The sequence below is a fragment of the Bos javanicus genome, chromosome 4 (genome assembly GCF_032452875.1).
Source record: "Bos javanicus breed banteng chromosome 4, ARS-OSU_banteng_1.0, whole genome shotgun sequence".
Taxonomy (NCBI): Eukaryota; Metazoa; Chordata; class Mammalia; order Artiodactyla; family Bovidae; genus Bos; species Bos javanicus.
The window spans coordinates 18,791,154-18,806,094 of record NC_083871.1 but is presented as its reverse complement, the minus strand read 5'-3'; positions in this window follow the sequence as shown (position 1 = coordinate 18,806,094).

Below are 14,941 nucleotides of genomic sequence, written 5' to 3'. Positions count from 1 at the left end.
TTCTACTATGTTTTTTTGTGTGCATCCATTAAACGTTGAAATTTTGAAAGAGCATACTATTTTGCAGAGCTTTAGTTGAATTACATATTAGAAAAGCATGGAATTAAAAATCAGTTTCTGTAATTTGTAGATATCACATGTAGGGAAACCACTTAAAGCAAGATTTACCAATTTTTTTTAACAATGAACTAATTCAGGAATTATTGCTATTTCTCTGCTATTCTCAGAGAAAATGCACATGTTGAGAACATAGCACCTTGAAACTGCCAGTATACCAGATGAATTGTCTTCACAGGATGATAAAACTTTTAATAAAACTAATTATATGGCATTTCAGAACTTTAGACTAGGTAGAATATGAACTTCTATCGCTGGCATTTTGCTCTGATTTCAGGAGAAGAAGATTAAGTAATAGCTGAGAATTAAGAGATCATCTAATTTTGTTTGGGAGATTGGTTAATCTTTTACAAAAGAAATATACAAATAATACATCATCACTACATGAATGAAGAAACAATTTAATGTTTTAGGCTAGAACAAAAATTAGCTGAAGTCCATTGGTCAGTATTTTTATTTAAAAACTTACTATGACAACCCTGACTTTTGAGACAAATAAAATCTCTGTTACAACAATAATAATCACAGAGAGGGTCTATAGAAGTAAAGAATGATACACACCTTCAGTTCAGTTCAGTCGCTCAGTCGTGTCCGACTCTTTGCGACCCCACGAATCGCAGCACACCAGGCCTCCCTGTCCATCACCAACTCCCGGAGTTCACTCAAAGTCACGTCCATCGAGTTGGTGATGCCATCCAGCCATCTCATCCTCTGTCATCCCCTTCTCCTCCTGCCCCCAATCCCTCCCAGCATCAGAGTCTTTTCCAATGAGTCAACCCTTCGCATGACGTGGCCAAAGTCCTGGAGTTTCAGCTTTAGCATCATTCCTTCCAGAGAATACCCAGGACTGATCTCCTTTAGAATGGACTGGTTGGATCTCCTTGCAGTCCAAGGGACTCTCAAGAGTCTTCTCCAACACCACAGTTCACATCTTTAGTTAACATATTTTTAAACAGAAATATTCAAAGGCATAGAAGTGAGAATCTTCTGTATTCCAGGCATTGCATACTTTCACTTCCTCCTGTTCTTTTGTTTTTGTTTATTTTATAAATGACAGTAAGCTCAATATAAGTATGTGGTATGAAGTGCCTAACAAAAAAGCAAATTCAGTCTCAATTTGCATTAATAGGATGTTGTATTAATATTAATTTTTGAAAGTAGTAAAAGTGCAAAGATTTTGGAATCGAATTGCACAACTGTTACTGTGTGACTTTTGGCAAGTAATTTAACCTTTCTAATGATCAGAAACTCGGATAATAATATCACATCATATATTCATTTGAGAGTACAATGAAACAATGTGTAAAATGTTTCACACAAAGTCTGGAAAAAAATGAGCGAGTGATAGTTGCTCAGTAATGTCTGACTCTTTGCAAACCCATGAACTGTAGCCTGCCAGGCTCCTCTGTCCATGGAGTTCTCCAGGCAAGTTTACTGGAGTGGGTTGCCATTTCCTTCTCCAAAATAAATTGACTTAACTCCTAGATATTGTTATTATCAGGGTGATAATCTTTAGGACTCTGTTCTATTCAGATTTCAGTTGGAGGGATTATTTCTGTGTGTGTATATGTGTATATAGAGAGAAAAGAAATTAAAAATTAGGAGCATTGGGAGAAATTCATTGGAAAATATGTTTAAAGTCATTTTAAAATTAAAATGTATAACATATTTATTCAAATACATAATGAGGTTTTTAAAGAAATAATCATTTTATTTTCACAAAAATGTGTTCTATCATAACTTAGAAAAGCTCTTGACATAAGTCACATGCATCTGGTGTAATTGCATTAAACTGTCTGTAAGATCACTTCCTTCTTGGAGATTCTACAATACTGTGGCAGCTCTGACTAGAGAATGAATGAGCCATCCTGTCTTCACTCCATTTCCCTTTCTTTTTCATCCCCTTTGATAACTTCTTATAACACTGAGACAGTTGAGACAATGTATTGTTTTTGACATCTACCAATCTGGGAGTAGAATGGGAAGTATGAAAGTAGAAAGTGATGCCTGGTGCTGTGCTGTATTCTTATCTACGCACCAGTGGCTGTTGTCCATCTTCTAGTGTTCACATCTGGTGGATTATTTGGGTTAGAATGCTAGTTTAGAATTCCTGTTTATGTAAGAAAAATATAGTCAAAGCATAGATGACAAGGACAATATAATGGAATTTAGCAACATGGATTATTCAGGGATAAGCAGCAGATTTTTAAGATATTAACTTCAAGCATTTGTTTTCTTAATTCTTGTCAGTGAAGTTTGAGAAAAGTTGCTTCTGCTCTTTGGGTCTCAGTTTTCTTTTGTGACATGGGAGGAATTATTCCAGATGGGCTCTAAATTTCTTTAAATCTCTAATATCTATGAGTGTATGGTACATGTATGAGGTCTTACAAATCATCTTATCTCAAAATTTTATCGATAATTTCTATTTACTTAAACTCACTTGAAAAGTAAGAATATTCAGTAGTAAGTATCTGCATTCATTTTAACTGATACAAGCTTAGTTTAGTGACATGGCAATTTAGCTTTTATTTTCAGTGTAGGGTTTCAATGTAGCCAATCCCAATAATAATATTCCCCTGTATGTCTTCTATCTTTTTAATGGTGTGCATATAACTACAAAGAATTTAATATGCTCCTGGATATTATGAAGTAAACCATGTAAGAGCAATTATATTCATATACAATAAAAGATAATAGGTATTCACCTGACATTTTATTTCTGTACAATCTTATTAATTTCCCTCTTTCAGAATTGAAATAAAATATTCATGTATCTCAGTGTAACAAACTGTTTCTCATTTCTTTTATCTCCTCTCAATGTTCTTTTCTTTTTATAACTGTTGAGTGTTTTTACCATCTTGACTTGCCAAACCAATTTATATATATTCTTTCCTTTCAGAAGCAATAAATGGTTATATGATAATTGTAGAAAATTAAGAAAATTGCAACTCTAGAAATATTAAGGCCAGATTAATTGTAATCTATCAAGAAAGCTCTGTTAACATCTTTGGATTTCTTCCACTGGAACCTATTAAATCAGGGCAGTGACATAATCCAACATGTTAAATAAATTCACTCTGGTTGCTGTATGCAGAGTACAATGAAAGGGCAAGAGTAGAAACAGGGAGATCAGTTAGGAGGCTATTAAACAGAGCAGGAGGGAGAATATATGTTTTGACCTAGGAGGGTAGCAACAAAACTGCAGAGAAATGGTTAAATGAAAGGGAAATATAATTTAAAGAGCCAGAAGAATTTGATAATGGAATGAATGTGGGATATTAAAAAAAAAAGAAGGGGGGATGAAAATTATGATCCTGAGCAAATGAATGGATAGTGAAACCATTTACTGATTTGCGGAAAGCTAAGGAAGAGTTAAATTGACTTCTGCTTTGGATGTGACAAATTTGAGATGCCTAATAAATATCTAAGTAAAGATTACATTGCTAGTTGGATAAACAGCTTGAGTGCAAGGGACATATTCAGGCTGGAAATATGATTTTAGTGATCTCCCATAGAAATACTTATTCTACCAAAAATTTAGAGAAAAGCTAACACATATCCTACTCAAACTTTTCCAAAAATTGCAGAGGAAGGTAAAACTGCCAAATGCATTCTAAGAGGCCATCATCACCCTAATACCAAAACCAGACAAAGATGCCACAAAAAAATAAAACTACAGGCCAATATCACTGATGAACATAGATGCAAAAATCCCCACAAAATTCTAGCAAATAGAACCCAACAACATATAAAAAAGATCATACATCATGCTGCTGCTGCTGCTAAGTCGCTTCAGTCGTGTCTGACTCTGTGCAACCCCATAGATGGTAGCCCACCAGGCTCCCCCATCGCTAGGATTCTCTAGGCAAGAACACTGGGAGTGGGTTGACATTTCCTTCTCCTATGCATGAAAGTGAAAAGTGAAAGTGAAGTCGCTCAGTCATGTCCAACTGGTAGTGACCCCACGGACTTCAGCCTGCTAGGCTCCTCCATCCATGGGATTTTCTAGGCAAGAGTACTGGGGAGTGGCTTCCTATTGCCTTCTCTGCATACATCGTGACCAGGGCTTTATCCCAGGAATGCAAGTATTCTTCAATATTCACAAATCAATCAATGTGATATACCACATTAACAAACTGAAAGATAAAAATCATATGATTATCTCAATAGATGCAGAGAAAGCCTTTGACAAAATTCAACATCCATATATGATGAAAACCCTCCAGAAAGCAGGCATAGAAGGAACATACCTCAACATAATACAAGCCATATATGATAAAATCACAGCAAACCTTGTCCTCAATGCTGAGAAACTGAAAACATTTCCCCTAAAGTCAGGAACAAGAAAAGGATGCCCACTCTCACCACTACTATTCAACATAGTTTTGGAAGTTTTAGGCACAACAATCAGAGAAGAAAAAGGAATAAAAGGAATCCAGATTGGAAAAGAAGTAAAACTCTCACTGTTTGCAGATGACATGATCCTCTACATAGAAAACCCTAAAGACACCACCAGAAAATTACTAGGGCTAACCAATGAATGTAGTAAATTTGCAGGATATAAAATCAACACACAGAAATCCCTTGCATTCCTATACATTAACAACAAGAAAACAGAAAGAGAAATTAAGGAAACACTCCTATTTATCATTGAGACAAAAATAATAAAATGGGAATAAATCTACCTAAAGAAACAAAAGACCTATATATAGAAAACTATAAGACACTGATGAAAGAAATCAAAGATGACACAAATAGATGGACAAATATACCCTGTTCATGGATTGGAAGAATCAATATAGTGAAAATGAGTATACTACCCAAAGCAATCTATAGATTCAATGCAATCCCTATCAAGTGACCAACAGTATTTTCACAGAACTAGAACAAATAATTTCAAATTTCTATGGAAATGCAAAAAACCTCAAATAGCCAAAGCAATCTTCAGAAAGAAGAATGGAACCGGAAGAATCAACCTGCCTGACTTCAGACTATACTACAAAGCTACAGTCATCAAGACAGTATGGTACTGGCACAAAGACAGAAATATATAGATCAATGGAACAAAATAGAAAGCCCAGAGATAAATCCATGCACCTATGGACACCTTATCTTTGACAAAGAAGGCAAGAATATACAATGGAGAATAGATAATCTCTTTAACAAGTGGTGCTGGAAAAACTGGTCAACCACCTGTAAAAGAATGAAACTAGAACACTTTCTAACACCATACACAAAAACAAACTCAAATTGGATAAAAGATTTAAATGTAAAAAAAAATGTAAAAAAAAAAAAAAAAAGATTTAAATGTAAGGCCAGAAACTATAAAACTCCTAGAGGAAAGCATAGGCAAAACACTCTCTGACATAAACCACAGCAGGATCCTCTATGACCCACCTCCCAGAGTAATGGAAATAAAAGTAAAAATAAACAAATGGGACCTAATTAAAATTGAAAGCTTTTGCACAATGAAGGAAACTATAAGCAAGGTGTAAAGATAGCTTTCAGAAGGGGATAAAATAATTGCAAATGAAGCAACTGACAAAGAATTAATCTCAAAAATATACAAGCAGCTCATGCAGCTACATTCCACAATAATAAACAACCCAATCAAACAATGGGCCAAAGAACTAAAGACATTTCTCCAAAGAATACATACAGATGGCTAACAAACACATGAAAAAATACTCAACATCACTCATTATCAGAGAAATGCAAATCAAAACCACAATGAGGTACCATCTCATGCCAGTCAGAATGGCTGTTATCAAAAATCTACAAAAATAAATTCTGGAGAGGGTGCAGAGAAAAGGAAACCCTCTTACATTGTTGTGGGAATGCAAACTAGACAGCCCCTATGGAGAACAGTGTGAAGATTCCTTTAAAAAGTGGAAATAGAACTGCCATGCTGCTGCCGCTGCTGCTGTCATTTCAGTAGTGTCTGACTCTGTGCGACCCCATAGAGGGCAGCCCACCGGGCTCCCCCGTCCTTGGGATTCTCCAGGCAAGAACACTGGAGTGGATTGTCATTTCCTTCTCCAAAGCAAGAAAGTGAAAAGTAAAAGTGAAGTCACTCAGTCATGTCCAACTCGTAGTAACTCCATGGACTACAGCCTACCAGGCTCCTCCATCCATGGAATTTTCCAGGAAAGAGTACTGGAGTGGGGTGCCATTGCCTTCTCTATAGAACTGCCATAAAACCCAGCAATCCCACTGCTGGGCATACACACCAAGGAAATCAGAATTGAAAGAGACACATGTACCCCAATGTTCATTGCAGTACTGTTTACAATAGCCAGGACATGGAAGCAACCTAGATGTCCATTGGCAGATGAATGGATAAGAAATCTGTGGTACATATACACAATGGAATATTACTCAGCTATTAAAAAGAACACATTTGAATCAGTTCTAATGAGGTGGATAAAACTGGATCCTATTATACAGAGTGAAGTAAGTCAGAAATAAAAATACCAATACAGTATATTAAAGCATATATATGGAATTTAGAAAGATGGTAAAGATGACCCTAAATGCGAGACAGAAAAAGAGACACAGATATAAAGAATAGACTTTGGACTCTGTGGGAGAAGGTGAAGGTGGAATGATTTGAGAGAATAGCACTGAAACATGTGTATTACCATATGGGAAATAGATCACCAGTCCAAGTTCAATGCATGAAACAGGGCACTCAGAACCAGTGCACTGGAATGACCCTGAAGGATGGGACGGGAAGGAGATGGGAGGGGGTTCAAGATGGGGGACACAGGTACACCCATGGCTGATTCGTATCAATGTATGGAAAAAACCACCACAATACTATAAAGTAATTAGCCTCCAATTTAAATAAGTTAATTTTAAAAATAAATAAAAACAGGAAGAGTAGTAAAAGTGTTACTAATCTGAAACTATTTTTTAAGCAAATAAAAAAGCAAGTAGCAGAAAAAAAAATAGTTATAAAAATAGAAACTAAGGATAGAACTATGCTTCCCTCATATCTTCCTTCATAGTTCAATTGGTAAGGAATCCACCTGCAATGTTGGAGACACCAGTTGGATTCCTGGGTCATGAAGATCCCCTGGCGAAGGGATAGGCTATCCACTCCAGTATTCTTGGGCCTCCCTGTGGCTCAGCTGGTAAAGAATCCACCCTCAATGTGGGAGATCTGGGTTCTATCCCTAGGTTGGGAAGATCTCCTGGAGGAGGGAAAGGCTACCCACTCCAGTAGTCTGGCCTGGATCACAAAGAGTCAGACAGGACTGAGTGACTTTCACTTTGAAGCATAGAAATACTTTGTTACAGAAAACATGGGTTCACAAAAGACTGAGTTTTGACAGAGAAATGAAAAGATATGAAGAGTAAGTCTTGATGCTCTGCAATATTTGGAGGGAAAGAATTCAACACAGCACGCTAAAAAGTAGCACACTGTAAGATATAAGTAAAAGGGTATGACGTTCCAGACAGCAAGTGACAACAGGTTTCCAGATGAGACTGCAGCGGCAACAAATGGTAATGCTGAAAAGTCATTGTATTTTCCTATCTCAAACGGTTTTAAAACATAATTCTTAATGTTAATAATAGTGTCTCATCGTTTATCTGCACCACAATATATTTAACCAATTCCCTAAAGCTGAGCTTCCATTTATTATTGTTGCTTATGTAAATAACATGTCAATAGTCTACATGTTTCAGTAAATAAAATATAATGTAAAATTTGCTAGAAACACAAGCAATAGAGGGGAGATAAAAGATAGGAAAAGAATGATGATTAAAAAAACAAAACAAAAACAAAACCTCTCTATTATTCTCCAGCACATATCTAAGAGAAAAATTCTGTATATCAGGATAGGTATAGGCTTAAATTTACATATAAGAAACTGGCAAAAAGTTCTCCCCCATGGTTGTACTGTTTCTCACACTCCCACAGGACTAACTTCCTGCTGAGCTTCTCCATATGCCTGCCAACACTTGATAGAAATATTTTAAAATTCTAGTCATACTTGTGGCCCTGTAGTGACATTTAATTATTGTTTTAATTTGCCTCTAAAACTAGTAATCCTTAATAATTTCTCAGATGTCTGTTGGTCATTTTTAAGTCTTTTTAGGCAAATTGTTTTTCCTTATTCTTTGACCCAATTTCAATCAGAAATTTGTCTTTTTTCTTTTTCATTTTTTTTGGCCTTGCCACGTGGCATGCAGGATTCTAATTCTCTGACCAGTTATTGAACCAAACCCCCTTTGTTAGAAGTGGGAAGTCTTAACCACTTGATCACCAGTAAGTCCTAGAAATTTATCTTTTAATTGATATATTTATATACTCTGGAAATAAGTTCTGTCAGACATAGGTATTGCAAATATATTTTCCCAAGCTTTATTTTGGTATTGATTCTATCATCAGTGTTTCTAGTTTGCATATGTTTTTTGTTTCAATGAAGCATAATTTATCAGTTTTGATCTTCATAATTATATAACTGTCTGTGTTCTAAAATATTTATCATCCATGGTCATAAAGACTTTTTCCCTTCCTAGTTTGCTGAGAGTTTTTAAAGTTTATTTTGAATGGATACCAGATTTTATATTTACAAAATTTTCACGGAAAATCTTGATTTAAAAATCTGTGTCCATTGAAATTATTATATCATTCCCCTTTATTTTCTTAATTTTAATTGCAATGATGTTTCAATGTACAATCTTGCATTTCTGGATTTGCTTTGTTAATATTTTGTTAAAGATTTTTGCTTTCCAAAAATGACTATTAATGATGTGGAAATCACTACAGATGGTGACTGCAGCCATGAAATTAAAAGACGCTTACTCCTTGGAAGGAAAGTTATGACCAACCTAGATAGCATATTCAAAAGCAGAGACATTACTTTGCCAACAAAGGTTCGTCTAGTCAAGGCTATGGTTTTTCCTGTGGTCATGTATGGATGTGAGAGTTGGACTGTGAAGAAGGCTGAGCGCCGAAGAATTGATGCTTTTGAACTGTGGTGCTGGAGAAGACTCTTGAGAGTCCCTTGGACTGCAAGGAGATCCAACCAGTCCATTCTAAAGGAGATCAGCCCTGGGATTTCTTTGGAAGGACTGATGCTAAAGCTGAAACTCCAGTACTTTGGCCACCTCATGAGAAAAGTTGACTCATTGGAAAAGACTCTGATGCTGGGAGGGATTGGGGGCAAGAGGAGAAGGGGACGACAGAGGATGAGATGGCTGGATGGCATCACCGACTCGATGGACGTGAGTCTGAGTGAACTCCGGGAGTTGGTGATGGACAGGGACGCCTGGCGTGCTGCTATTCAAGGGGTTGCAAAGAGTCGGACATGACTGAGCAACTGATCTGATCTGATCTGATGATGTAGAATTATCTCCTGTTGCAGTGGTTTTGCCTATGTTTAGATTTGAGATTTTGTTGACTTCATAATATGATTTGAAAGTGTTCTACTTTCTGAAATAATTTGTCTAATTATTATTGTTTATTCCTTAATTATTTGAGAGAATTTATGAGAGAGGCCATCTGTGCATAAAGGTTTTGTTGTGAAAAGATTTTAACATTTAATTCAATTTTTTGAACTGCTTTTTTCCTTTCTTCCTTTATTAAAAGTTTTCCTTTTAAATATAGATTTAAATATTGCCAAATTTAATTTGCTAATTTTCAATTATCTATAAGTCCATTTCATCTCAGGTTGTTGAATTTACTGACAAAAATAGTTTATGTGTCTAGAAATTATTGGGAAATCTTTTATTTGGCATCTGTTTTTAGCAATGCTTTTTCTACTTAGTTGTCAGTAGTTGATCAACTATATTGATTATTTGAAAACAATAAATGCTTAATTTTGTTAATTTCTCTAATGCTGGTATGTTTTTATTTCAGTTATTTCAACTATTATCATTGCTCTTTCCTTCTTCCTGCATACTTTTCTAGTGATTTGGTCTTTTTTGTTGTTGTTATTTCTCCAGTTAAAGCTTAGATCATTGATTTAATTATTTTAACAAACATTCCCTGAAGAAGGAAATGGCAAGTCACTCCAGTATTCTTGCCTGGAAAATCCCATGGGCAGAGGAGCCTGTTCATGGGGTTGCAAAAGAGTCAGGCATGACTTAGCAACTAAAAAGCAACAATAGGCATTTAAAGCTATTCTATTCTATTTCTCTAAGCACTTGTTTTTGATGCATCACACAAATTTGGTTATGTGTTTTTAGTTTCATTGAATTTGAAATAATATCTAATTTCCTGTGTGAAGTCTTAGACCTAAGGATTATATAGTAAATATTGGCTAATTTCTGAATATTTGGAGATTTTCCCACAAAATTTTAAATTCAGTTCTAATTTAGTTGTATTTATGTGAGTCTGGGTGAACTCTGGGAGTTGGTGATGGACAGGGAAGCCTGGCGTGCTTCGATTCATGGGGTCGCAAAGAGTCGGACACGACTGAGTGACTGAACTGAACTGATTGTTGTCACAGAAAACTAACTAATCTAGTCACATGGACCATAGCCTTGTCTAACTCAATGAAAAATTGACTGTTGTCACAGCACCTACTCTGAATGATATGTATTATTTGAAATTTATTGAGACTTGTTTTATGCACATAAAATAATCTATATTTTGAAATACTTGGGTGTAGTATTATTTACACGCTAATTGCTTAATTATTAAGTTAAAATATTTCACTATTTGACAAATTTCTCTTGTCTATTGTTCCATCACTCAAGGGGAAGAGTTATTAATATTTTCCATAATTATTGCTGAATTTTTATATGGCTTTGTTAGTTTTATTTAATCTCTTTTTGGGGTTTCCAAGGTTACTCAGTGGTAGAGAGTCCCTCTGCCAATGTAGGAGACACAGGAGACGCGGTTCCATGCTTGGGTCAGAAAGATCCCCTAGAAGATGAAATGGCACCCACTTCAGTATTCTTGACTGGTAAATCCCATGGACAGAGGGGTCTAGCAAGCTATACTCCATGGGGTTGCAAAGAGTCGAACATGACTTAGTGACTAAACAACATTTGTTGTTATGAAATATCCATAGTAATATTGCTATTGCTGTTGCTAAGTCGCTTCAGTCATGTCCGACTCTGTGCGACCCCATAGACGGCAGCCCACCAGGCTCCACCGTCCCTGGGATTCTCCAGGCGAGAACACTGGAGTGGGTTGCCATTTCCTTCTCCAGTGCATGAAATTGAAAAGTGAAAGTGAAATTGCTCAGTCATGCCCGACCCTCAGCGACCCCATGGACTGCAGTCTTTTAGGCTCCTCCGTCCATGGGATTTTCCAGGCAAGAGTACTGGAGTGGGGTACCATTGCCTACTACTGCTCTTTAAATATTTTTATTTAAAATCAATTTAAACCATTATTTTTTAACTTTCACTTTTTAAATATAGTAGAAAATTTCTGTCTTTCAATTGAAGTATTTAGTTTATTTACATTGAATGTAATTATTAACATGTTTGGATCTATTTTCCTATTTGTTCTTTATTTGCTCTTTGTCTCATTTTTCTACCTTCCTGATTTTTATGTTAAGTGAAAGCTTTTGGTGTTTATTTTGTCAAATAACTTTTTAGTTGTGTATGTTAATAATTCATTTTTATTTTGTTATTTTATCTAGGGATTACACTATAACATCGTTACTTGCAATAATACATCATTATTTACTTTGAAATGAAGTCAAACAAATATATATTATAATAAATTTACAAAAGTATGGTTTTATTTAACTTTCCATTCTTTGTCCTCTTTTGTTATGTATTTGACTGTTCATATATTATAAACTCCACAGTACAGCATCATTATTCTTACATATTTCATTATCCTTTAATGAGATTAATGTGAAAAAAAACCAGATTATTAACAATCATGTATTAGCTATTTCCAGTGATCTCTATTTTTCTATAGATTCAAGTTTTCTATAAGGCATTTTACTTGCTCAAGCCTAAAGAACTTCTTTTAAAATATCTCCTACTGTAATGACCTATATAGGAAAAGAATGTAAAAAAGAGTAGATATATGTATATATAAAACAGATTCACTTTGTTGTACAGCTGAAACTAACACAATATTGTAGATCAACTATACCCTAGTAAAATTTAAAAAAATAAAATATCTCCTTCTGCTAAGTCGCTTCAGTCGTGTCCAACTCTGTGCGACCCCATAGACGGCAGCCCACCAGGCTCTCCAGTCCCTGGGATTCTCAAGGCAAGAACACTGGAATGGGTTGCCATTTCCTTCTCCAATAAAATAAAATAAAATATCTCCTAGTATAGTTCTAATAATGACAAAAATTTTCTTAGCTTATGTTCCCAGAATAATTTCTAAGTAAGTAGTATCCTTACATTCTTTGAGATAAGAGTTCAGAGAGGCCGCTTTTTGAGAATAGTGCCCTTGTATAAAAGCAGTTTAAACCATTCTCTTTTTTATAGTGGCACCAGGAAAGACAATGACTTTGCTAAGTTCTATTACAAATAATACTGTGTTTGTTAAAGATCCTTATGTGTTCTCTTTCTCTTTCACTGAATAATAGTAACTTGAAAAGAAGCATATGAAGCATGGAAAGTAAAAAAATGGTTATATTTTATATGTAGGAAGTATTTTAGACATTTAAGAATTATAATTCTATTGACTTTTAATCTTTCATTACATATAATCTTTTTTCTAGTGTTTTTCATTGTTATCTCATAATTTACTCTGTAATAAATATTCATTTTGTAGTTTTTTGTTTTTCAGCTATGAATAGAGGGAAATATCATTCCTATTCTTTCAAGCTGTTGATAGTTCTAAAAATTAATTTTTCTATACTATTCATTTTTACAAGAGTATTTTTATTTGAGAAAATAAAAGGATTAAAATTTCTTGCACTTGCCATATGTAAATGAAAAAACTCTACAAAAGTACATTTATTTAAAAAAATCTACATATCTGGTTCCTATAGTGAATTTTCTACTGCATTTACCACATATTTCTTAAACCTGTCAGACAAGGAATGCTATTCAAAGATATAGCATTAGCTGACTCACTAAAGCTAATGGTTAAATTTCCTTAGCTCTTGTTAAGTCATTATGTTATAAAATATAGAACCACAAAAAATAAACATTTATTTGTAGTCATAATAACTGCCGGCTCTACCGTGACTTCTAAACGAGTATATAATTAACTAAAATAACAAGCTCACAAATATGTATTTGCACTACAATTTTTGCTAGGTGCAAGCTGTTAAAGTGCAAAGTTTCATGCTGTTGCAAATCATGTTAATATTAAATATATTTGGCACTTTTCACCTCTATTAAGAAAAATAAGTAAACATTCAAAAATATTAAGGGATTCATAAAATTTTCCTTATCAAAAGAGACTCCTGTATCTTCTACTGAAAGGCTAGACATTTATTTTCAATAATTCTTCCCCTTTCAATCCCAAGGAATTTCCTTTGTAAGTGATTAGATAGAAATAATGTGTTTTGTCAGTTCATATATTTGTTCACTTACTTTAAAATTCCTATTTATGAAAACAGTTTATGAATTTAGTTAACCACGATAGTTAGTGCCACTCTAGCAATGAGTGTTCTTCCAAAATGAAGATTAAAAGCCTTTAATAAGCAATGTGGGAATAAAATGTTTTTCAAAGGATACGAAGAATTAAGAGTATTGGCCATATCTTAGCCTTTGCCTGACACACAATTTTTGAAAAACAATGGCCACCAATTTTTCAAAATAATTATTATATTACTTTTGATTATAGTAGACAAGTTTCTTGCAGTGGCTTCCCACTCAAATACTGAAAGTAAAATGATACCTCACTTATTATTCGTTGTCAGTACTTTATATGTGTAGTTACGTGCTGTAAGGATTTAGTTAATGCCAATCTTTTTGCTGTTGTTTGACCTACAGCAAGTTTATAATGACTGTTAACTTCCTTCTCCTTTCCTTTTCCTTTATCCATTCCCCTCCTTCTCCTCTCATCTTATTATCTCACTTCTCAATTACAATACTTTGACTTTATTATTGTGTACTATCCAATAATTAATATAATAAGATTAAAGACTGTGATGCTGGGAGGGATTGGGGGCAGGAGGAGAAGGGGAAGATGGCTGGGAGGGACTGGGGGCAGGAGGAGAAGGGGACGATGGCTGGATGGCATCACTGACTCGATGGACGTGAGTCTGAGTGAACTCCGGGAGTTGGTGATGGACAGGGAGGTCTGGTGTGCTGCGATTCATGGGGTCGCAAAGAGTCCGACACGACTGAGCGACTGAACTGAACATCCATTATTTAATCAGATGATATTGTGCCTTTGTATATCTGATAAATGATTTATATAATGCTTTGTATTAACACCTGTTTGGTGGATGAGGTTGGTGAGTAATTAGCATACTTAGGGTCACATGGGAAATTAACAATGAGCATCAAATTTGAATCTGATTTTATCTGATATCAAAATTATACTATTGTACTGTATTAAATTTTCTTTTAAATAACAGATTTATACATACTCAATGTAGGAAGTGAAAAAATATTCTAAATAAATAAAAGGTTAAAAATTTGCTACCCCCTTTCTCACCCCAATAGTTTATTTTTGGCCTTTTACCTTTCCTGATGTTTATGTTAACTATTTCAATATTTTTAATAATTGTTGTTCTTTGTGACATTTTTGCCTAAATCATACCATATTTAGATATTACTCTACAAGTTACCTTGCTCATGTTAAACCAAAGTGAAAGTGAACATTGTGACTAACTGTTTGTGACCGCATGGACTATACAGTCCATGGAATTCTCCAGGCCAGAATACTGGAGTGGGTAAACTTTCCCTTCTCCAGGGGATCTTCCCAAACTAG